Source organism: Mesoplodon densirostris, chromosome 3 (assembly GCF_025265405.1).
Source record: "Mesoplodon densirostris isolate mMesDen1 chromosome 3, mMesDen1 primary haplotype, whole genome shotgun sequence".
Taxonomy (NCBI): domain Eukaryota; kingdom Metazoa; phylum Chordata; class Mammalia; order Artiodactyla; family Ziphiidae; genus Mesoplodon; species Mesoplodon densirostris.
The window spans coordinates 47,714,922-47,739,043 of NC_082663.1; the positions used below are offsets into that span (position 1 = coordinate 47,714,922).

Here is a 24,122-nt window from a genome sequence, read left to right on the forward strand (position 1 = left end):
AAGGCTTCCCTTTGGTAAGTTCATCATACTTACTTGTACCCTCACTCCATGTCCAGTATTTATCAACCTCTGGACCCTTTTTCTAACTTTCATGGTGAAATTTATCATCAAACATCTACAAGCCTCATCACAAATCCTCACCTCCATATCTCCATTGCATCCCCATCCTTCAGAAGTACAGACACCTCTCCCACCCTGACTGGTCATTGCATCGCTTCTTATGATGAAGTTCATAAATTCGAACCCTTCCATTTCTCCTTTTGTTCATCCCTTCTGATATTCTCTCCTTCCCCACTATCACTTCCAGTACAGTATTCTTTTCCTATTTTTTCCATATTATAGCCTCAGGTGCTGGACCAACTACTTTCTTCCTTATTTAGCTTAGATTCCAGAATTCCATTTCCCAACCATATTCACATTAGCACTCTTGAATCTCTCATCCATGGCCTCCAAAGTTCCACCTTGTGAAACCCAAACCCTCTTTCCATTATAGTGATCTTCCCAATAATAACAAAGTCATATCTTTGAATACCTGTAATACATATTTTTCTCACTCTGTTTGCCTTCTAATTTTGATAATGTTTGATCATACAGTTAATAGTTTAAAAAACTTGGGGATAGACTAATCTGTCAAATTTTATTGCCCCCACCCCCCCAAAAAAGTCAGTAGTTTATCCTTTACCTGTACTGGGAAAAGGAGATTACATAGATAAATTTGAAGTTCAAATGTGGTCATTTCAACAAATATTTGTTAAACATAAATACACCAGGCAGCATGTCTATGTAAAAGAAGAGCTCCTGACCTTAAGGAACCTGCAATCCTTGGGGGAAAATAAAAACACAAGCAAATTTCAATATTACATAACAAGTGCAATGAGTGATACATATCAGCGTATGGGAACACAAAGGAGGTATTAAATGCCTCTCCAAAGGCAGGAAATTGAGGGGATGTGTCTAGAGGTATATGCATTTGTGGTGAATCTCAAAAAGTCTTTAGAAAGCGGCACCTAGGGAAGAAAGGGGGAAGTAGATGTTCTAGAAAGAGAAAACAGCAGGTTGTGTACAATACACTGAAGCAGCTAGACACTAGCAAAGAGTAGGGTGACCACATGTCCTATCACCTTTTGAACATGCATTCCCAACACAAGAATTGATAGCTCTCTCATTGATTCTCAAAAGGCACCCGTTTCAACAATAAATTAAATCATATTAAGGGTATTCAAAGAAAAAAGCTAAAATAATTAGTTTGAGAAAGCTATGGTAAGCCTTCCTATAGTTTGGGGTTCCTATCTTCTAATTTCTGGAAATCTTAGAAGAGGTGTAAGCAGATATGTTGCCTGGCTCAATTTATGTTTTTGATAGGTTTCTCCAGTAGTTTCTTCATGTCTCTGTGTGAACAATGAATTTAAGTGGAGAGAAAATTAGAGGAAAGGAAACCAGTGAGAAAGCTGTAATAAGGTTCTAGCGAGAGCTGGTAAGGATTTCAGTGAGTGCAGTCATAATAGAATTGATTAAGAAGGGAAGGACTTGAGAAATATTTAGCATATGAAAACAGCATATTTTGGTGAAGGATTGGATGCACTAGCTAACTATACTAGGGAAATACTGGGGCAGCAAGAGGTCAGGGAAGTGATGTGAGTTCAGATTCTGAAAGGTGGAGGTTGAGTTGCTAACTCAAGTGGAATAGACAGGAAAGAGTCTAAATTTTAAAGGAGAGTTTGGGGATGAAGATAAAGCTTGAAGAAACATGAACATGTTCTTGACAGCTAAAATTCTGAAATGACCCGAAGTTTCCCCAGGCAACTTGAAAAGTTTTATAAAATTTAAAAGTGCCTTTGGAGACCTAGAGAAGCTATCTTGTTCTATTGATGTATCTGTCTCTTTGTACTGGTGTTCCCCTCTTTATTAAAACTTCTCTGAGGGTTCAGACTATGCCTTTTTCATTTCTATATCCCTCATACCTCTTAGCATGGTGCGTTACTTTTAGTAGAGAACAATCACTCAGTAAATGTTTACTAAGTTAAAAGGTCCTTAGCAGCACAGAACACCATTTCAGTCCATGGAGGACATCTAACTAATGACTGGATTAAATTTACATGGGATATCTGAGGACAACAAAATGCCTACATGCTTATGTTCCATTAATAGAGAAGTTCATCTGAGACTAGCAAAGAGAAAGAGGTCAGACTTTCATGACATGACTTTTAACACCCACCCAAGTACCTGCCTAAAAGAACAGATATCTGTTTAGTCACCTACAACTTCTGCAAGTCAAGTCTATCTCAAGCAATGTGACTCAGATTCAGAAAACTGTAAACTGTAAACTTGGGCTCTGAGCAATGGGAGTTTCCTCAATATATTTCCACCCAGTTAAAACTTGAAGTGAACAGTGAAAAGACAGAAACATTTTGTTCACTTTGGGAACAAGACAATTAAACACAGATAATTATTTGAACTCAGTTAGGAACATTGAAAGCATCATTATTTTCCACTTAGATAACTTCTTTATTCCTAAAGGTGGGAGGTTTTTTTTTTGGTTGTTTTATTATTATTATTTTACACTGTAAGACATTCTTTAGGAAATATTGCAAGAAATATTTTTCCTTACATTGATGTAGAAACCAAAAAATGGAGAAATTTGAGTGGAAAGGACAAGCTAACATCTGCTTTCACACAATTTCTAATTCTAAGTCATAATATTTTAATGGGATGTTTTATAGGAGAGTAAAAGGCCCTAATTTTTAAATTTTTAAAATTTTTTGCTGAGAGTACTTCTTTTATTTGATTGTTTTTGAAGAGTTGATCTCAGTCATTTAAACTATCATTTAAATATGATATAAGTCCTTTATTAGGAGAAAAGAATCCGGAAGGATCCAAAGACAAGTGTATAACATTTGAAAGTATAATTTAAAGAGGGTTCTGCTGTGGAAGACCTCTCATTTCAGTATCACTCAAAGTAGGAAAACTTGAGGCTAGACTACAATATTCCTGAGTGTTAATTTCATGCTTTGGAGCTCATAGGTAATTTTACAGAGTGTGGCAAAGTGATGAAAGTTCAATAGGTCCTGATATGAAAAAACACTTTCTTTGGGCCAAAACAGTATGTGATGGAACATGAAACAAGGGACAAATAAGGAATAGAAGACTTTCCTCACCACCACAATGTATCTATTCTGTTAAACTGTATTTATTTATAAAGTTCTGTAAGTCTAAAGCAACATATCCAGAATGTTAATTATACTTCTCAACTAGAGACATTATAATATTGCATATCTGTTATTGTTCTGTATTCCTATTTCTGCAGAAGACTGTGGACTTTGTAAGACAAAGACAAAATATTAATTGTGTATACTGAATCTGGGACATGTTAGGGGAACAGTAAAATACATGTCAAATGAACAAAGAAATAATGAATAAAAAATAAGCAACCAATAAATGTAATGACATGTGACAGGTATCACATGTACCAGACTTGGCATCATGCCATGGCACATATAGTTATATAAGCCCCTTTGAACCCCAATACTGGTTTGTCACCTTATTTATTATCCTGTTTACTTAAGAAAGTTACAAACTATATTATTTCATAATATAACTGGACTGAGTACTGGTTATATACATATGCATATTTAGTAACAATCTGTTTTGCATTTATTTGTAAGAAATAGTATCTTAAGCAGTTTCAAGCAAACAGGAGTCTCCCTACTTGTATAACTTATGTATAACAACCCCATTTAATAAAATTTGGTTAAATAATGTGTGTTAATCAATAGAAACACATGCTTTTAAAAAGTGACCCTAGTTCTCAGCCCTGGGCAAAATTGGTTGTGCATCACTGTGGTCCATTGTCCTGTTCTCATACATCTTGGTCTCTGTAATAAGGAGTCTGACTCCATTTTTTTTTTTTTTTTTTTTTTGCGGTACCCGGGCCTCTCACTGCTGTGGCCTCTCCCGTTGCGGAGCACAGGCTCCGGACGTGCAGGCTCAGCGGCCATGGCTCACGGGCCCAGCCGCTCCGCGGCATGTGGGATCCTCCCGGACCGGGGCACAAACCTGCGTCCCCTGCATCGAAAGGCGGACTCTCAACCACTGCGCCACCAGGGAAGCCCCCCGACTCCATTTTTTGATGTTTGATGATGGTTCTTACATCTCACACCTCCCTCTTCACCTCTGCCCACATTTGGGCAAAATGATAAGAAAGCGCAGGTATTCTCTCCTTTGGTGCTGGTAAGAGTTTCAACCCCCGCAAGCCTTTACCAAGCAACCCTCTCAGCTTGGGCCTCACCTCCTAAAAGCCCTAAAATCCCCAAGCCAGTCACCTTGCCCTGCTGGCTCCAGAAAAGTCTCAATTATCTAGGTAATAAATGTTTCATGACCTCCTGGTGCGTGTGTGTGTGTGTGTGTGTGTGATCATTAGTCTCTACATTCAAACCAAATTGGGTGGGAGTTCATCTGAATCCTACACAATGGCTATAATGGTCTAATCACCTAGACTTTGGTTACTTGGTCCTCCACCTCTGCTCCTCTTAAAAAAGCTAACATAAGCCATGTTGCACTCAGAAGCTAGCCAAAGGGAACTGCAGCTTTAATACAGCAAGAACCTAGGGAAGTGATATTATTATTAGCAGAAGTTAAAACCACCCACATGCCTAATTCTCAGTTGGCTCTGGCATCAACAGTCTTTCTAGAATATGTTCAAACAGCTTTATTAGCAGAGAGTGCTGAGAAAAGCAGGAAATTACTCTTTTTATGCTTACATTTGATTGGCCTCTTGCAGTGCATTAATATACGGGTATGTGGCACCATTTCCAAAACTAATGTTCAGGAAATGAACATGGACAGGGGAAAATCAGATTTTCAGGGTTCAAATAGAACATTCTCAAGAGGAAAAAATGCCGATTTAGGGCTTATTCATAACATGTAGCTGTTTAAAATACAGCTTAGAATTTATACGTGCCAAGTTAAGCATTTTACACAGATTACTGCATTTATCATTATAAAAATCCTATAGATTAGATATTATTACTGAGACTTAGTCACATCCAAAGTTCATAACTCATGTACTCATTATATGGCTTCAAATCTACATTGATAAGCCTATGAATTTTCTTGCTTCCTGGTCATTTTTTAAGGTAGAATAGGCCTTTATGAAGCTAACCAACTGGCAAGCTTGAGAAGGAGAACCTTTATTATACTCTAATGTAGGGAGACATTATCTGTCACGGTTGATTGATGAAATACACATAAACACTGTACGGTATGCTTTATTCAATTTAGCTACATTGCCCTAAAGAAATGTACACCATGAATTTGGATGTAGCAAGACAACTGAATAAATGCCTTTAGATTTTTTCAATAGTTAATGACTGAATTACATCCAAGTAAATATTCTGGGAACTGTGAAGAAGGAGAAAGAGGTATAAGTCATGATGTTGACTTCAATGTGTTTATGGAATACCTGAGAAGATAACATATGACTCGGTAGTTTGTCTAGTTTTAAGTAATTTGAAGTGTTAATTCATTACATTAATACAAATGGCTAGATAAGACAAATAACATTTTAAAGTACTAAGTATTACTTTCTAAGTATTACTTCTAAATTTCTTTTGTCTTGAGTTAGTATCTAAATTGATTGACACCCTCTCTTTGGGAAAAGGAAATGTTTTTGTTTAAAATAGCTTATTGTCTAAGAATCCATCATTTTAAAGATAATTATGCCTAATAAACAGGTATATAATTTAAGTGGGAAAACAGAAGAGGGAGCTCAAAGACAGGTTGGCCAAATTAAAGGCTGACTTCAAGAGTACCGAAAAAAATATTTTAAGAGTGTGTTGAAAAGAAGAAAAGGGAAGTTAAGAACAGAGATGCCCAGTGAAACTATTAGACGGCATTTTATACAGACTGAAGTAATTCCCAGCAATATGGTGAACTACCTACAGGGAGGAACACTTTTCAGTAGGGAACACTTCAAAAGGCTGGATAAAAATGGCTGAGACCAAAAAATGTTAACATGCACAAAAATCACTGGACATCGGAAAAATGCAAATTTAAAACTACAACAACATCCACTACATACCCATCAGAGTGGTTAAAATGAAAAAAGACATAACAGGTGCTGGTAAGAATGTGGAGCAAACAGAAAACTGCGACAGTATAGGCTGAAATCTAAATTGGAAAAACTACTTGGGAAAACTGTTGGCAGTATCTTCTAAACTGAAAAAAACGAATGCCTCGCGACCAAGGAATTTCACTTCTGACTATATATCCAACATAAATGTATACTTTATGTGCACAAAAAGATAGATATAATAACATTCATAGCAGCAGGATTTGTAATAACTTCAAACAAAAACACAACAAATGTTTATCAATAAGAAAACAGATAAATAATTTATGGCATATTTGTATAAGGATAAAAGTAAAATACAACTACATATATAAAGGCAGATGAATGTTCCAAATATAATGTTGAGAAAAAGAACCTAAACAGTACATGAGAAGCCAGACACTGAAGGGTACATTATCTTTGGTGAATAATGGCATCTATGATGTTAGAAGTCAAGGCAGCAGCTTCTCCTGGGAGGCAGTATCTGAAAGGAGGCACAAAGGCAGCTTCTGCAATTTGGTAATGTTCTGCTTCTTGATCTAGTTTCTGGTTATATGTGTAAGTTCATTTCATGAAAATTCATCATACTGTACAGTTAGGCTTGTGTGTTTTTCTCTATGATATAATTCACCAAAATCTGCTCTAAATATTATACTAGATGATTGTTTTAAAGTGTTCAATTAGGAGCTCTAATTTGAGGCCTGAAATTAAGAAAGTATAGTTCCACAGAGATAAGCACTAGAGATGATGTCTACCCTGAAGGCATCTGCCAATGCTTCATGTGCCGGGGAAACAATCAAAGCGCTGAGCCTAAATAGAGAAGGAAGTCACATTCAGACTCCATGGCAGTCTTATACCCAAAAGTCAATACCCAAAGAGTATTGCAGAATAAGACTTGCCTTGCTTCCAGATAGCATATTTTTTAAAAAGTTTATTTTGAAAATTTCTAATCACAAGTGCATACTCAAAGGGTTGGATATTTGTCTGGCCCGGAAGTTGAACACTTAAGTTAAAGTAGGTCTATAGTTGATAGATCATGCAGTTTCTTGGTGCAAGCAAATTTTCTCTGGAAAAAATATACAGTAAACACAACTCATTCCCACAGATAAAATATTAAGGAGCATCTCAGAAAAATCACTGAATGCATGAAGAAATAAACTCCCACAAAAAAATCTCGACAGAAATAATGAACTATAGAAATAGACCACAAAGATTATAGATATTGGAATTACCAAATAAATAAAATAAAATATTGAATCTATTTCAATAAATATAAGGAATGATAGAGAATTTAGCAGATGAGCAAGATTAAAAAATGATTTAAAAATTGCCAGGCATATTTAAAATAAAAACAAATAGAACATTTAAAATTGAACATCCAATAATTGAAATTAGAAACCAACTAACAGATTAAGCAACAAATTAGACACAGTTGCAGGTTGGATTAGTAAACCAGAGACATATATGAATGAAACATTCAGAATGTAATAGAGAAATAAAAGAGAAAATATGAAAGAGATTAAGAGAAGTGAACGATAGAGTAAGAAGGTCAACATCAGTCTTATTAGGGTTTCATAGAAAAAATGAAAGAAACAGTAATGAGACAATATTTGAAATGCTAACAGCTAAGAATTGTCCAAACTTAACAAAAGATACAGATATTCATATGGGAAGGCTAATGAATCTTAAGTACGGCAATTTAAAAAAAAAAAAAAATCAACATCTGGACCCATTAGAGTGAAACTGTGCAGCAAAGATAAAAAGAAGAATTTAAGAGCACCACACAGAAGAAACAGATCAAAAGAACACTGCTCAAAGTGAAAGATGATTTCTTAAGAGATGATTTAATAGTATCTTTAAAGTGCTGAGAGAAAGAGGTGTCAACCTAGAAATACTGATACAGCAAGACTAGCTTTCAAGTGTAAGTGCAAAATAAGATTTTAAGAAAATCAAACATTAGAATTCTCTACTATTGGGCACTAGAGGAACTTGTAAATGATGTACTTTAAGAACAAGGAAGGTCTGAGATGCCAAAAAACAGTGGGAGAGAAAAGAAAATAGAAAACTTCCTAGTAAATATTCACAAAAATGGATTGGTCCATTTTTGTGAATATTTACTATTACTGGACTATGATAATAATGTCTAAAATGTGAAGAAAACTAAAATCCATTTTTCTTGTATTGTTGAGGAGGAGGGGAAAATATTGTTTAATTTTAGCCTTTACTATGTTAAATATTCAGGGAAATTTTTCTAGGGTTATTACCCTTTCCTTTGGAAAAAAAATTTAAAGAACTTCTAAGTAGCACTTGGGTCAGAGAAGATATCATAATAGAATAAAAGAAGTATTTTGAATAGGAAATATACTGTGTATCAAATATGTGAGATGCAGCTAAAGCAGTAAAATTAAATGAACATATTGCAAATATAGGAAGCTAAGAATTAATGCACAAAGTGATTTACTTTAAAACATAGAAAAAAGAGAAAAATAAACCCAAAGAAAGTAGAAGAAAGGAAATAATGGTAAGAACAGATACCAATAACGATGAAAAGATAATAGAATTATAGAAAATTTAAAATGAACTACATTGAGGTATCACCTCACACCAGTCAGAATGGCCATCATCAAAAAGTCTACAAATAATAAATACTGGAGAAGGTGTGGAGAAAAGGGAACCCTCCTACACTGTTGGTGGGAATGTAAATTGGTGCAGCCACTATGGAGAACAGTACGGAGGTTCCTTAAAAAACTACAAATAGAGTTACCATATGATCTAGCAATCCCACTCCTGGGATATCTGAAAAAGATAAAAACTCTAATTTGAAAAGACATTGCACTCCAATGTTAATAGCAGCAGTATTTATAATAGCCAAGACACGGAAGCAACCTAAATATCCATCAACAGAGGAATTGGATAAAGAAGATGTGGGATATATATATATATATATATATATATATATATATATATATATATATATATATAATGCAACATTACTCAGCCATAAAAAAGAATGAAATAATGCCATTTTCAGCAACATGGAATGACCTAGAGATTATCATACTAAGTGAAGTAAGTCAGACAGAAAAAGACAAATAGCATATGATATCACATATATGGAATCTAAAAAAATGATACAAATGAACTTATTTACAAAACAGAAACTCGTAGACATAGAAAACAAACTTATGGTTACCAAAGGGGAAAGAAGGGGATGGGGGATAAATTAGGAGTTTAGGATTAACAGATACACACTACTGTTTATAAAAGAGATGAATCACAAAGACAGCACAGGGAACTATAGTCAGTATCTTGTAATAACCTATAATGGAAAAGAATCAGAAAAGATATATATATATATATATATATATATATATATATATATATATATATATATATATGAATAACTTTGCTGTATGCCAGAAATTAACACATTGTAAATCAACTATGCTTCAATTTTTAAAAAATGAAGTATAAACAAAACATAAAATGGATGTGGCTGTCTAAATTTTTTTACTGTACCCAGTATTAAAATCTGGTTTATAAGCTCAACTGCTTATAGCCATATAAAATCTGAAATTTTAATGATTCAGTGTTAAGAGAGAAAAAAAAGAAAAATTAATTTCCGCTATTTAATACCAGGTTGTAAAATACACATCTTAAGGGATTCTAAAAATATTTATAGACAATTCCCTTTTGGATGAGTGGTAATGTATTTCCTGGAAGAAAACAGGCTAGGTCTGATGACCTAAAGATCTCTTGTCTGCCTTTGTCTCCATTAAAGCTATATTCCTCCCTGAGTCAGTAAATCCCACTCTGTGTGTATGTCTATGGCAGAATCACTTATCTATCCAAACACTCTTTTCTGCTGAGTCTCAGAAACCTAATCTTTATAAAAACATATTCCAGGAAGCCACATCAATCAATGAAAATAATTTTTCAACCAGATCTAATTAAGAGATGATGAATAGATGAATGAACATGAAGTAAATGTTTTTGAAATGTCTCTCCAATTTCAAAAACGTTCAACTCCACTGAACAGGTAAAACCAAAATTCTAGATACACAGGTGTAGGCTTCATCTTTATTATAGGGTGTAACATTGGATTTATCATTTTAAAGGGATGGAAGTTGGAAAGATAGTATTCATTCAGAAGCAGTTGATGTAAGTTAAAACAAGGGGCATTTGTACAAAAGAAAAAAGGTTAATGTTCAAGTACAGGTAGGGACATTTTATCTAATAAAATCTTATCACAGAATAGCAATATCACTGGACAAACAGGTATGAAACAGTACGAAAGACAAAGAGAAAAGTTACTTCTATGTTTGGAAAAAATTAGGGATGTCTAGCTTAAAAAGAAAAACATGTCAAAGTATAAAATTCAGACAGTTTATTTGACTGTACAGTCTAGGTTGTTTTTCTCACTGTCATACAAACACACTGTATATAATTTCCAAAGTCTAAATGTGATTTTTAAAAAATCAATGATGACTATGAATGGCCAAGTATTCACCTTAAACAATGAGGTAAAAATATAGAGGTTTCTCATGCCCATATATTTTTTTTAATTTTTAAAAGATAAATTGACTATATTCCCCACACTGTACAATCCATCACTGTGACTCATTTTGTAATTAGAAGTTTGTACCTCTTAATATCCTTTACTCATATATTTTTAATAATCAGAGACTGTATGGCTATTTAGTTACATTTACTTTTTGTTAGGTTTAATTTAATATTATCATTGTATTTTCTCTACTAAATCTATCATTACAAAATTGTCTACAGGAATATGCCCAAGAGAATGATTAAGGTTTGGAACTAATTAGCCACTCTAGACCATATGAATCATATTAATGAGACTTTTTAAAGTGGAGTCAAGGGCCTCCCTGGTGGCGCAGTGGTTGAGAGTCCGCCTGCCGATGCAGGGGATACGGGTTCGTGCCCCGATCTGGGAGGATCCCATATGCCGCGGAGCGGCTGGGCCCGTGAGCCATGGCCGCTGGGCCTGCGCGTCCGGGGCCTGTGCTCCGCAGCGGGAGAGGCCGCGGCAGTGAGAGGCCCGCATACCGCAAAAAGGAAAAAATTAAAAAAATAAAAAAATAAAGTGGAGTCAAGAATATTGACAAAAATCAGTCTACCACATCACCTAGGTGATGGGTTTCTCAACCTCCTAAGAAAATGAAACATGATGATAATTATGCATTTGCATTTTAATGAGAAAACAATGGTAAGGATGAACACAATCCTTTAACATTAGAGCTGGTAGAAAGATGGGAGACTGCCTAGCTCAAACTCCTTTCATGGATGAGGAAACTAAATCTTTAAAATTCAGTTCATACTCTTCATGAACAGGATAATGTCTCCTGCATTTTCTTCTGTATCATAATCTGTATCAAAGAAAAAATTCCTTGAGTTGTTACCAATAGGGCAACAAATAAATATGAATTTAAGAAAGGCCATGTGACAGGGAAACCTGAAGACTCAAACAATGAGTTATAACAAAATAAATGTGCCTTGATGTGTACAAATAGGATTTCATGATATGTTATGACAGACTCTTCCAACTTTCTGAAGTTAGCTCTGAAAAGATAGGTTTAAATCTCAGAAACACTGAGATTCATTTATAAATTATAGAGGGAAATACAATATCCTGAATACATCAATTTTTCTTAAACTGATCTACAGATTCAGTGAATTTCCATCAATACCATGATAGTTTATTTCAAGGGACTTAATAAGCTGTTTTTTTTTTTTTAATTATGGAGGTGATAAAGATGAAGAATAGTCAACACAACTGAAAAAGAACAAGATCAGGCAGAAAGAATTTTTTACCTGGTATTCACTATTGAAATCCTACAGATATTCGCACCATGGGGGTTGGAACATAGAAAGAACAGACAAATGGAACAGAATAGAAACCCCAGAAATAGACCAACGGTACTAAGAAACTCAACGCCTATCAAGGTAGCACTACCAGTCAGCAGGAAATGATGAAGCGGTCAGTTAGTGCTTAGCCATGTGGAAAACATACATAAAACTGGATTACTTCTCACACTGTATACAACATTTAACTCAATATGTAAAAGGACTTAGATGTAAAAGGCAGATCTTGAAAAACTGTTAGCATAAATTCCTGCAAAAAAACCCCACTTCTGTTTCTCAAAAGGCTTCAACAGTTACTGGGAGAAGATACTTCCAATACTCATGATTAACAAGGAATTATAATGACACACAAAAAATTCCTAAAAATCACTGCAAAAAAGACAGCCTAGGAGAAAAATGGGCAAAACACTTGGGCAGATTTTTTATTAGCAGAATGTCTAATAATCATATTTTTAAATGCTCAAATTTGTTAGTTAACAGAGGAATTAACATTAATACCACAATTAGTATCATTTTATTACCACTAGTTTGAAAAAAAGTATCTGTGTGACAAAAAAGAATCACTTAACTTTTACAAACTGCACATGACCACACATCTCACTCATTGAGAATCACTAAATTTTACACACATGCACACACACACAGTCACATGCACACATACACATACACACATACAGAGTCATTCAAGGATAAATGTGGTAAACCTTTTCTAAGTCACTTAAAAATTATTGCCTGTGGATTCTTCATGTAAAATGTTAAACTTTTTTTCAATGTTTAAACTTAACTGTTATTGAGAAATGATAAAAACTAACTTTCTTAGTTTAATATAATTATATTGTTTATACAGAAAAGAAAAAATGTTTGGCCACATGATTTTTTATATTTTAATACTACATCAATTAAAAATGTATTACAGAAAAGGCATTTCACTCCCTTTTGATCAGCCCTTCATTAAAAAATTCTTCAACCTTGTATAAAATGCATTCATACTCCTTGAAAGTCTTTTCTTTGTAAAAGAAGGATATTGGAATTTTAATGTACATTACAGTAAATGTTTTGATTGCAAATGCCACTGAGAAAGACAAGTCAAATTCACTTAATTTTTAAGGATCAAATGCTTACTCTTACAGCCACCTTTCAAACTTCCTATTAGGCCCTGGAACCCATTTGTTGTGGCTTTGTGGCTTTGTCTACTTGGACCACAAAGGTGGTTTTCGTGAAGGACTCAGCAGCATTCAAGGGTCTCACACTTAGGGGTATGGACTTGGTAGGCCACACCCTGCTCAGCTACTTAGTAGCTGTGTGGCCCTGGGTAAGTAACTGTGCATCTCTGAGCTTTGGTTCCTCACTAGTAAAATGAGGCTGAAGGAGCACCTACCTCATTAAATTGTGGCAGTTATGTAAGTTAAAACACAAGGTGCTTAGAGCAGGGCCTAGTACACAGCAAGTGATCTATGAGTGTTAGCTATCATTATTCACATTACTCACACAATAATAGATCATGCTGCAGAAAATATCACCAAAACAATGGTTATTTCAGACAACCTAAATAGCTTTTGCTCTTGATAGTATTTTGATAGTATTTTAAACTTAAAAGTTTCCAGTGAAAATATAATGCTAACACCATTTATATCAGTAAAACAGTGCAACAAAGATTTTCCCTGACACTCAGAATATCAAAATATATTAGTTTAAAAAATTTATTATCTTTTGTTCCCCACTTTCATTAAAATGTGCCAGACTAATATATTTATGAATAGCTTCTATTCTGATCAGCAATTTTAGCAGGTTTTAATTCCCATGCATTCAGGTTGTATGTGCTAGAATTCGGCCCCAATTATTTCATGATTTTGCCCTAGTGGTTAATTTCCCTTCCCAGATTGAATAAATATGAATATTATTTTTTACTAGGGGCAAAACAGTGTTTTCAGTTTTGCAAGCCAAAATAATGGTTGCTATTTACTATCATTCCTTAGTTTTGCAATCATAAGGCCTGCTTAGGTATTTTTGCTGTCTGAACACTCCAACTCCATGCCCAGCCTACACCTTGTGTAGTTGAGTCATGATGAAAATAACAAAGGCAGGTTATTAATTGTCTGTTATGTCAGTGCTAGGATGTGCAATGTGGTTTGTGTAAGAGGAGAGAGAGCAGGACATGATCACTCACATCAAGGAGCTCAAATCAATTTAAAGAGACAAAATTAAAGGACCCAAAGCAACAATGAGCCATACCAAATAGTTTTAGGTCAACCTATGACAGTGTTCAGGTCAAATGAAAAATAAGAGACAAGGAGGTGAGGAAGGCAGTAGTCAGGGAATCTTTTATAGATGAAGTGGGAATCACAATGGATGAAGAAAAGTAGATTTTTTCATAAGTCAGTTACCCCCAATTTCAGGCCTTAAACTACCAGCTCCGTATTTTGCCATATCTACAATTCAACTTCATGACTTTTGTTGTATTTGAATTTCCCCATACCATTATTTATTTAAAAATTCCAAAGTAGAATACTTTTTGGAAACCCTAAATGCTTTTATTTAAAGCGAAACTTTATAACACTCCCATAAAGAGTAAGTCAATACCACTTCCCATAAAAAAGTAGAAGGTATCTGAAAATAAATACTATGTAAACAGAAACAACCACACTAATTTCTATCCAGGGAATGCTACTTTCCAAAGGGTCTGGGCTAGAGGTCAGTTTTGCCTTTCTTTAAAAGAGATATTAAGCAGACATTAAGAAGTGTTAGAGACTTTGTAACACTAAGTAAAACTTAAAAAGTTTAATGTAAGTTGGAGACTTAGTAACACTAACGTGGACTTTTTCATGTCCTTCCTTTCTCTCTACCATCCTCCCTCCTTTTCTCCCTTCCCTTCTTTTTTCCAACCTTCCTCCTTCTCTCCTTCCCTGTTTCTCTCCTTCCTTCCCCCTTTCCCCTTCCTTCCTTCTTCCCTTCCTTTCCTCCTTCCTTCCTTCCTTCTTTCCTTCCGCAGACATTTACTGAGCACATTTACTGAGCATACAGTAGGTACCCTTCTAGACACACAGTAGGTGCCTAGGGGATGCAACTGTGAAGAAGCAGACAAAAGTCCTTGCCCTCACAGGGCTTATATTCTTGTTGGAGGAAGATGGTCCATAGAGACACAAGAAATGGTATAGTAGGTCACAGCGGCTATGAAGAAAAACAGAGCAGGGGGTTTCACGGTGGTGGGAATAGTAAGGACAGAAAAGCATTCACTGATAAGTGACAAATGAGCAGTGATCTGAAGCTCAGGATGGAACCAGTCATGCAGATAGTGAGAAAAAAAGATTCCCTGGCAGTGGGCACAGTAAGTACAAAGGCCACGATGCAGAACAAGCCTGGTTTGTTCAAGGAACAGTAATGAAGACAGAGTGGTGGCTGTGACTGGGTGAGGGGGACAGTGGCTTGAGAAGAGGTCAGATCCCTAGGAGGTAGATGGCAGAGGTCAGATCACACAGACCTTTAAAAGACACAGCAAGAACTTGAACTTTGACTCTAAATGGTATGGGAAGCTACTGGATGGCTTTGAGTGGAAAGCAATGCAATGTAACCTAATTATTGTTTTGGTAGAATAACTCCACGGTGTGGGGAAGAGACTGCGGGGGAGGCAAGAGCACAGGTAAGGAAACTGGGTAGGACGGTGCTGCAACAGTCTAAGTCAGATCAAATATTTAGTCCTGGGGGAAAGCACTGGAAGTAATCAGACAAGTTGGATTTGGAGGGCAAAGGCCCACTCATCTCCCTCCCTCATATATAATCTCTATTTCAGCACTTTTGTCTTTCTAGCTCTATTCTCCTTAAGCCATGGCTGCTGACAGTGACCAGCAATCACACCTTTTTCGTCTGTATTCCTTAGTGCTGACCACGGTGCCTAAGCCTGCTTTCAGACAAAGGTGCGTAAAAGGTTTGTAGAACTGAATCCCAAACAAGGGGGATAATGAAAGGCACAGAGGCAAGAAGGGTCACGGGAGGGATGTGGGACAAGGAGATTCATGTGAGAAGAGAAGGGGCATGAGCGTTGGAGAGAAGTGCCTCTCAGGGAAACGGATGCTCATCTGAGCATGTCTTTTACACGAAAGAAGGAGAACTAAGAGAAGCCAAAGAGGAAAGTAAATTTAAAACGACAGAGGGAGGACAAGTTTCATGGAAACTTTCATTCAAAAAAAGATATAAAAGGGCTCAGGATTTACTTCACAGATTTTATTTTTAAACCAGTAAAAGCCTCTTAAATCCTTAAATTTCAACTACCAATTCACTGAATAATGTCAATACTTTAAGTATTTTGATGCTTTTAAGAGATAAAAAAAGAGCTGTTCATAACCAATGAAATATGAAATTTATGCGAAACTTCCGTTTCAAAGATTGGCATGGACTTGGTCCTTTAGATATGCAAGAAACCCTTATATTCCTGAGGTTTAGAGATATGCCTGCCTCATGAAGGCTCACCACGGTTAACTAGGTGTATTTCAAGGAATCGAAAGGAACAATAAGGGATCGTTCCTAAAAAGATCTCCCCTGCAACATAAAACTAATGGGAAACTAAGGCAGGACAGGGACAGCAATAGTGAATGACGTGCAGCTGAGAACGGGGAGAGAGGACCCGAGGCATGAGGACCAGGATGGAGGAAAGGTGGCTGGAGGGAGCCGAAGGTGTCTTGACTTTACATAAATACATTCTTGATGTCGTATCAGGGAGACTTGGCCCATCTTGCATAAAGCAACCAAGTTAGAATAAAAGTAGAAAGAGATGCATGACTGTCCAATCTCTTGCCCGTAACATGGAGAACCTGACTCTGGCATGGAGGGGAGACAGAGCCAATGATCATTTTACACGTAAAAGATAGAACAGTTTTCGTTTCCTAATCCAGGTCATCCCCATCCCTTGAGTTTGCTATAGATGTGACCTCCTAATTAGCCTTGCGCATCTTCACTTGCCCTTCTGTACTCCATTCTTCACCAGCCAACCACAATGGCCTCTAAACTTTCCTCAAGTAAATACCAAATCTTCTACCATCTGCCTGTACCTCATTTCCCAACAATCCCCACCTTTTTCTACCCCCAAATCCCACATTACATAACTTCCTGGTAAGTTCTAGAAAAGTTACCTATTCTAACACCATCCCCCACCTCTTCCCCACCCACCTCTATAATTATATTTATATCCTCCTCTTATTTATTTAATCTTTTAAATTTTATTTTATTTTATTTATTTTATTTTTGGCTGTGTTGGGTCTTCGTTGCTGCTCATGGGCTTTCTCTAGTTGCGGTGAGCGGGGGCTACTCTTTGTTGCGGTGTGCGGCCTTCTCACTGCAGTGGCTTCTCTTGTTGCGGAGCACGGGCTCTAGGCACATGGGCTTCAGTAGTTGTGGCATGTGGGATCAGTAGTGTGGCTTGCAGGCTTTAGAACGCAGGCTAGTTGTGGTGCATGGGCTTAGTGGCTCTGCGGCATGTGGGATCTTCCTGGACTGGGGCTCGAACCTGTGTCCCCTGCATTGGCAGGCAGATTCTTAGCAACTGCACCATCAGGAAAGCCCTCCTCCTCTTATTTAATCCTGAGGCACCCCTCCCACCTCCCTGTTATAAGATTTGATGCACTTGTAATTCTACATCTGTCTTCCCAGAAGGGAGAAAACTGCATGGTCCATAGTAAGCACTTAAATGTTTGTTAACCATTGAAAGTTGAATGTTGACTACTGAGGAGCTTGAAGATATGAAGACATTAGCTGATCATTTATTGGCAATGTAAAAGGCTTTTATATTAATTTTCATTTCAGATAAGATGCAGCTGGCACTCAGACACCTTAAAAAGAATGTTGAATGAATAGGAATAATCTTTCACTGAGACTAAAAGAAAACTCAGGTTAGAATTATTACAGAACACTGTATAATCTCCCACATTTACAAATTTAAAAAATAAATGCATTACAATTTAACCAAAATTAAGTTCATATAAAGTAAATTTGAGAATCAATTCATCTCCTTAGAGAAAAAAAAATTGAAATATACTTGGCATAGTCATTGAATGGCTAGCACTTAAATATTTTGTTCTTGAACTAAGAATAACCATGTAGAAATGTAGAAAAATTAAATTTAAAAGCAGGTTTATTTGGTGTGTAGTTTTAAAGCAAGTCCTATGAATCAAGGTCAATATATGTGTGCTCATGGAACTGGAGTGCACTTTATTCTCCTATAAACCTAAGTCTTAGATACAGTTGCTAGCCACACACAAACAGCTTCACTGCACTATTGTATGCAAAGGGCAATCAAGGAGCAAGGGAGGGTGATTCCCCACTCCTGAGTTACTTCCGGGTGTGTGTCAGATATTTAATCCACACATTAACTCACTCACTTAGGCTACCAGGGTAACTCTTAATGCACCAAAGCTGTAATTTGAGAAGACCATTTTGTTTCCAAAAGAGCTGGAGAAATTGCCAACAATTTTTAACAGTTGTTCTTATTAAAGTGTGAATTCCAGGCAAAGAATCTTGTGGTTGAAGGAAGTTGCTTATGCCATTTGACGTTAACCATCTACAGGATGTGATTCTGAAATGCCTGCCATCTTCACAGCACTGGAGAACTTCCTCAGTTTACAGAGGGGTTCTACTGCTGCAGGTCTGTATGTCATTAACCTGAGTAAGAATTATTCTTAAAAGGGACAGGGAAGGTCAGGAGCAAAACAGCACTGACTTCCCAACATTTACAAGGCATACAGTTTAGAAACCATGGAACAGAACATCTTCTATCATTGTTAATATAAATATTTATGAAGCACCATCAGTAAGCTTAACTCCATTCCTGCTCAATTCGCTTCTAATTTAATTAGTCATAAATGTAAATTCTCTAAATTGGGGTAGTTGGCTTTTGAAATTGACCAACACCACTGTCAGTGGTTCTCTCTCTTTCTCACTTCTTTTTCCCTTTCCCTTATTCATACATTTCACTCACACACACACACACACACCGCTCCCTCATTTTTTCCCACTGAGAAGATGTAAATCAAAGTGCACCTGCAAAAGCACAAAACCTGTGGTCAACAGAACTTTAAGACCCATACTACTGTTTTACCTGAAGATTATAGACATATCTTGTAAATGTTTATAGATATCTAACATATATTTATATAGTTATCAAATATCAGTTTTGAACCACGAAAACATTCCTAGGATATTTATACAAAATGAGCTCTGAATAGAGTTTTCTGCCTGTTTCCATTTGAATTTTGCATATCTGGGAAAAAGGCTGCCCCTAAGAAAACTACTTACTAACTTTAATAAGCTTCTCTGTAAAAAAAAAACAAAGGAAAGATGACAACAACAACAAAAAGATACACTTCCCTTTATCAAAAACCAACTCTTGCAATCATAAACATTTTCATTTTTTATGTATTATGAGAGACAGTGTAGAGCAAAACTGCGCCACCCCCCTTGCTTTCTGTGCTCTGAGCCTCAGAGTGGAACCAGCTGCACTTCCCGGGGCCACTGGGGGCTCATCTCCAGATCAACATGCTCCAGGAACGTCACGGGGCAAACAGTCCCACGGAAGCCAACTACAAAGCTCTGCAAAAGGAGACGCTGCAGCCTGATACAAAACCACAATGAGGCCATGAGGGGAAACTGACTACCACTTTCAATATCAAAGCATGTTTCTTTGAAGCCAGCCGAATCTCTATCTGGTTCTTGGCATCAATGACAGCAAAGGGACCAGGCAGGGGAGGACAAAGACTGATGTCTGCTACTCACCATTCCATTGGTGGTTTGACTAGAGAACATTAAAACTGAGAAGTATTGTTAAAAAAATTAAGTGTATGTTGCTGCAATGCACTTTTTCTCTTTGCTTTTATTTTAGATAAAGTCAGGGAAAGCAAAACATTTACATGTTATTATTTATAACAATTGCTGTTTCAGGAAGTTAGCTTATCTTGCTATCCAACACCAAAGGAAATCTGTATGTTGATCAACCTTGAAAATGGCCACAAGAATCTTTTCCCATAGCTTAATATTATTTCTTATTTGTCCTTTTTGTTTATGTACCCATTCCCCTATAAATAGATATTTTATTCATTTCCATTTTTCACTACTACACAGAATGCTTTGAGGAAATTTTAAATTTAAAACATTACATTTTTCTTCTTATGCCAAAGTGAAAACTTATAAGTGAAAATACAGGAAAACAAAAATGTGTATATTTAAAAGTATCTACAATCCTACTTTGAAATAATCACTGAATGGTTTGGTGGTGTGTGTGTGTGTGTGTGTGTACAAGTGTGTTCATACGTTTATCTTTTACTCTCTGAGTATAAGCATATATGTAAATTTACAAATTTATATATATGTAAATAAACAAATGCATCAATTTGTAAACATTGGATGGTATTGCACGTACTTTTTATAACATGCTAGATTTTAATCCTGTGAGGCTTTTAAAGTATCCAAAACCATATCCATTTTCCAGCAATATGTTCACAAAGCTTACATTTTTTCAATCACTGAAGAAAAGTACATTACAGCCGGCAAAAAAAAAAGTTTACTTGAAAATTATTCTTCTAAAGTTTGAGAGAAACCAGAACAGATGAGGTGTAGTGTACTTGATTTAAATGAGATAAAGTGAAATCTAATTTCAAATATTCAAGTCTCCTTTACAAAGTAGAATAAGGCCCATTCTTATTCCTTCAAAAATGTGACGTGCTTAAGGAGTTAAGGTGTCTTCAGCTGAAAGGAATAATGTTACAGCCTTGCTTCTAAATTGTATACAATTCCTCCTGTTTTGATTCTGCTGTCACAGATATTTAATTAACAAGAATCACTGCAGCGAGGGATTTGCCCATGATTTGATTGAGTCACCCATTTCTGAGTCATCCACTTCTGATTTGTTTTAAAATCAAATGCAAGGTACTTGGCTAATATACAACCACCATGGGTTAGGGACTGAAAAGAATAAACCTATTATAGCCTTTTGTGATGCATCCCTAGCTTCATTTGGACCTCCTATTTTGCTAACAAAAGTTGGAGTTTTGTTCATTAAAAGGCATTTCCTCAGCATCCTTCTGTTATATCCAAAACACCAAATCCCCAACTCACTCTTCTTTATTAGTTAACCATCAGTCATCATGCAAAGTCAACATTATTTATGTATACTTAAAGCCAAACTGTGAAGACGAAGAAGATTCTTGATAACAGGAGTTTGTAATCTAACTGAAAAACTGTGATTAAGTGGCATTTAAGGACACATACACATGTGCCAGAAAAATTCATACTTAGTAACGTCAGCTACAGGGCTCCTCACAGACATATGATAAAGCTTGTTTGAGAAGGAGTAAGGAAGCAGTGATAGACTATTAAGGAAAGGGGTGTGGTTTGGGGACTTCAAGCCGGGAGGAAGAGCTACTGGAATGGATGATAGAATCAGGATACAAACAGAGCTTAATGGCCCAAATCTAACAAGATGGTATAAAATAGGGACACATTTGAAGTCCCACCCCTTGGTTAGAACAAAAACATCTAACTGAGCAGCTACCGAGGGGAAAGCAGATGGTGGCCAAGCCAAGCATGTTTAGTGAAGTGTGTGTCAGTATGGGACAACAAGAGGATGGGACAGCCAAAGAGTCTATGTGATTCCAAGTCACCTTCATAGACAAAGGCCAGGATGAGGTAAAAAAAAAGTCTCTCCGATGCTCTGGGCTACTTGAATCACCTTTGAAATAACTTGCTCATCCCTCGGCCACATATTTTAAAAAAGAATGTTGTGAGATAGGGATGAGTCTAAAGGAGAGTGACCAGGATATGAAAAGATGGATGCCATAGTATACAGGTAGTCGCCATGAGAAATAGGACAAATAGGGGACAGAGCTAATGGTTAAAGATATGAAAGAGTCTGAAGTGAAAGTGGAATTTCACTTGCCTTGTGTGTCTCGAAGCTTCAGAGGGAGCAGCAATGCTACTTGGAAGCCTCATCGAGGCAGAAGTTGATTCAGTGAAAACAAGAACAAGCCGACAACACTTTACAGTACTATAAGCTGTTGGTTGATAATGATGTTGAGTAAATGGTCCCAAAGAACTCAGGTCTGAATGTACCTAAGGTGTTTGCTTTAGCCTAAGTTTTAAGTTATCTTTTTAAAAAATATGGTATGAATTATATGATAGTGCATTTTTTCATGTACTCCCCTAAAAATAGGAAAAATGAATGATGCTATTTAAACGAGGATGTTTACTTCCTTATAGAAATATCAGAATGTCATCTTTTGAGTTTTGAGCCTTTATCCCAATCACCATACATGGTTGTTGGGGGAAGCTAGGATATTCTGGAATGGTTGTTGTTCTTTTGATGTTCATATTCAGGATCTAGACATGCAGGGTCATCATCCTTGAGTGAGAGACTTTGGCCTCCTGTTCTCTGAAACGTTTTACCCCTCACCTCCTTCAAGTCTTTACCCAAGTCTCAAGGTGGAAGCCAACTCTATCTAAAACTGCATTTCATCTTGATACTCTTGACTTATTTTTCTCTTTAGCACTTATCACTACCCAACATACAATATATTTTACTTATTTTTCTTGATTATTATCCATCTTCCCCTGCATTAGTTTTCCATTGCTGGTGTAACAAATTACAACAAACACAGTGGTTTAACAATGAACATTTATTATTTTACAGTTCTGTAGGTTGGAAGTCTAAAGCAGGTCTCATGGACCTAAAGTCAAGGTAATAGCAGGGCTGCATTCCCTACTGGATGCTCTAGGGGAGAATCTGTTTCCCTTCATTGCCAGCTTCTAGATGTCACTTGCATTCCTTGGCTCATGGCTCCCTTCCTCCAGCCTGAAAGCTAGCAAAGTTTCATCTTTCTGACCCATCTTTTATCATCACTTCTCCCTCTTGTGCAGTCAGGAAAGAGTCTCTGCTTTTAAGGACTCACACGATTAGATTTGGCCCACCTGGATAATCGAAGGCCATCACTACATCTCAAGGTCTCAATCACATCTACAAAATCTCCTTTTCCATTAAGATAGCATACTTATAGGTTCTGTAGATTAGGCAGTGAAATCTTTGTGGGGACCATTATTCTGCCTATCATACATACCCCTCACTGAAATGTAAGCTCCATGAGGTCATGCAATTTCATTTGTTTTGTTGTGTCCTAAGCACTTAGAACAGCATCTGGTGCACAGTATGTACTCAGTAAATATTTTCAATGAATGAATGAAAGTCAGATTTGGTTGATGATGAGCCATATCTGAAGTGCAGGTGCTAGAACACAGGCCTCTACTAGCTGTGTTTGAGGAGTGCATCCCTCTAATTAAATAATCTTTAGTCGTCACTTGAAAAATGAGGTGATCACTTTGTCCACTTTGCAGAGTGGTTTAGTGTGAATATGATTTACCCTAAAATGGTTTGAAAATTCTTAAAGAAATGTAAAATATTAACACTATACTTTTTAAGTTGGTCTGAGAACTCAGACCTCACTGAAGTCTGAGAACTCCTTGGCTGAAGTCACAGTGAATGTACTTTTATTTTCTTACTCTAAAATGTAATGCCTTACTTCTTGTTTGATGTTGCGTATGGAAAAGCACAATTGCTTGTTAAAAGGTGAAAAGTGGAGTCAACAATTAGCTGTTTGGATGAAGTTATATCTAAAAAGTATATGGGCAGATTATTTTGAAAACTGGATATTTGAATCAGCTGAATACAGGATAGAGCCTCCCCTGCAACCAAATATAAAAGTCTAATTTATTCTTCTGCAGTTTACATAAATCACTTGTGCAAAATAAGCATTGTATATCATATGAAGAAATGCTTTCTTGATATTAATAGAAACCTGGAATATTTTATTGGAATTCTTCTCTCATACTTTAGATATATTTTCCAGAGATAGATTTCCTCTCTCAACAAAAATTAAAGAGCCTAGGGGTGGAAACATGTAAAGGCAAAGCCAAACAAATAAACAAAACTCTTTTCTATGCAACTAGATTTTAAAACTTCCAGAGTTAAAAAAAAAAGTGTATTTTCCTTTGTGAGTTAAATATACACAAAACACATCTTATCGTATTGTCTATAGTTTTAATAACTGAAAATATCATTTTACCTACATAATAATTGCTATAGTAAAGGTCATGCCAAAGTTCT

General features: G+C 36.3%; 1 protein-coding gene across 1 annotated transcript in view; it reads right to left on the bottom strand.

Annotated features, from left to right (window-relative positions):
- PDE4D (phosphodiesterase 4D) overlaps positions 1–24,122 on the bottom strand; it is a 578,516-nt gene that overhangs the window by 497,063 nt on the left and 57,331 nt on the right. The gene's annotated exons all lie outside the window — the stretch shown is intronic.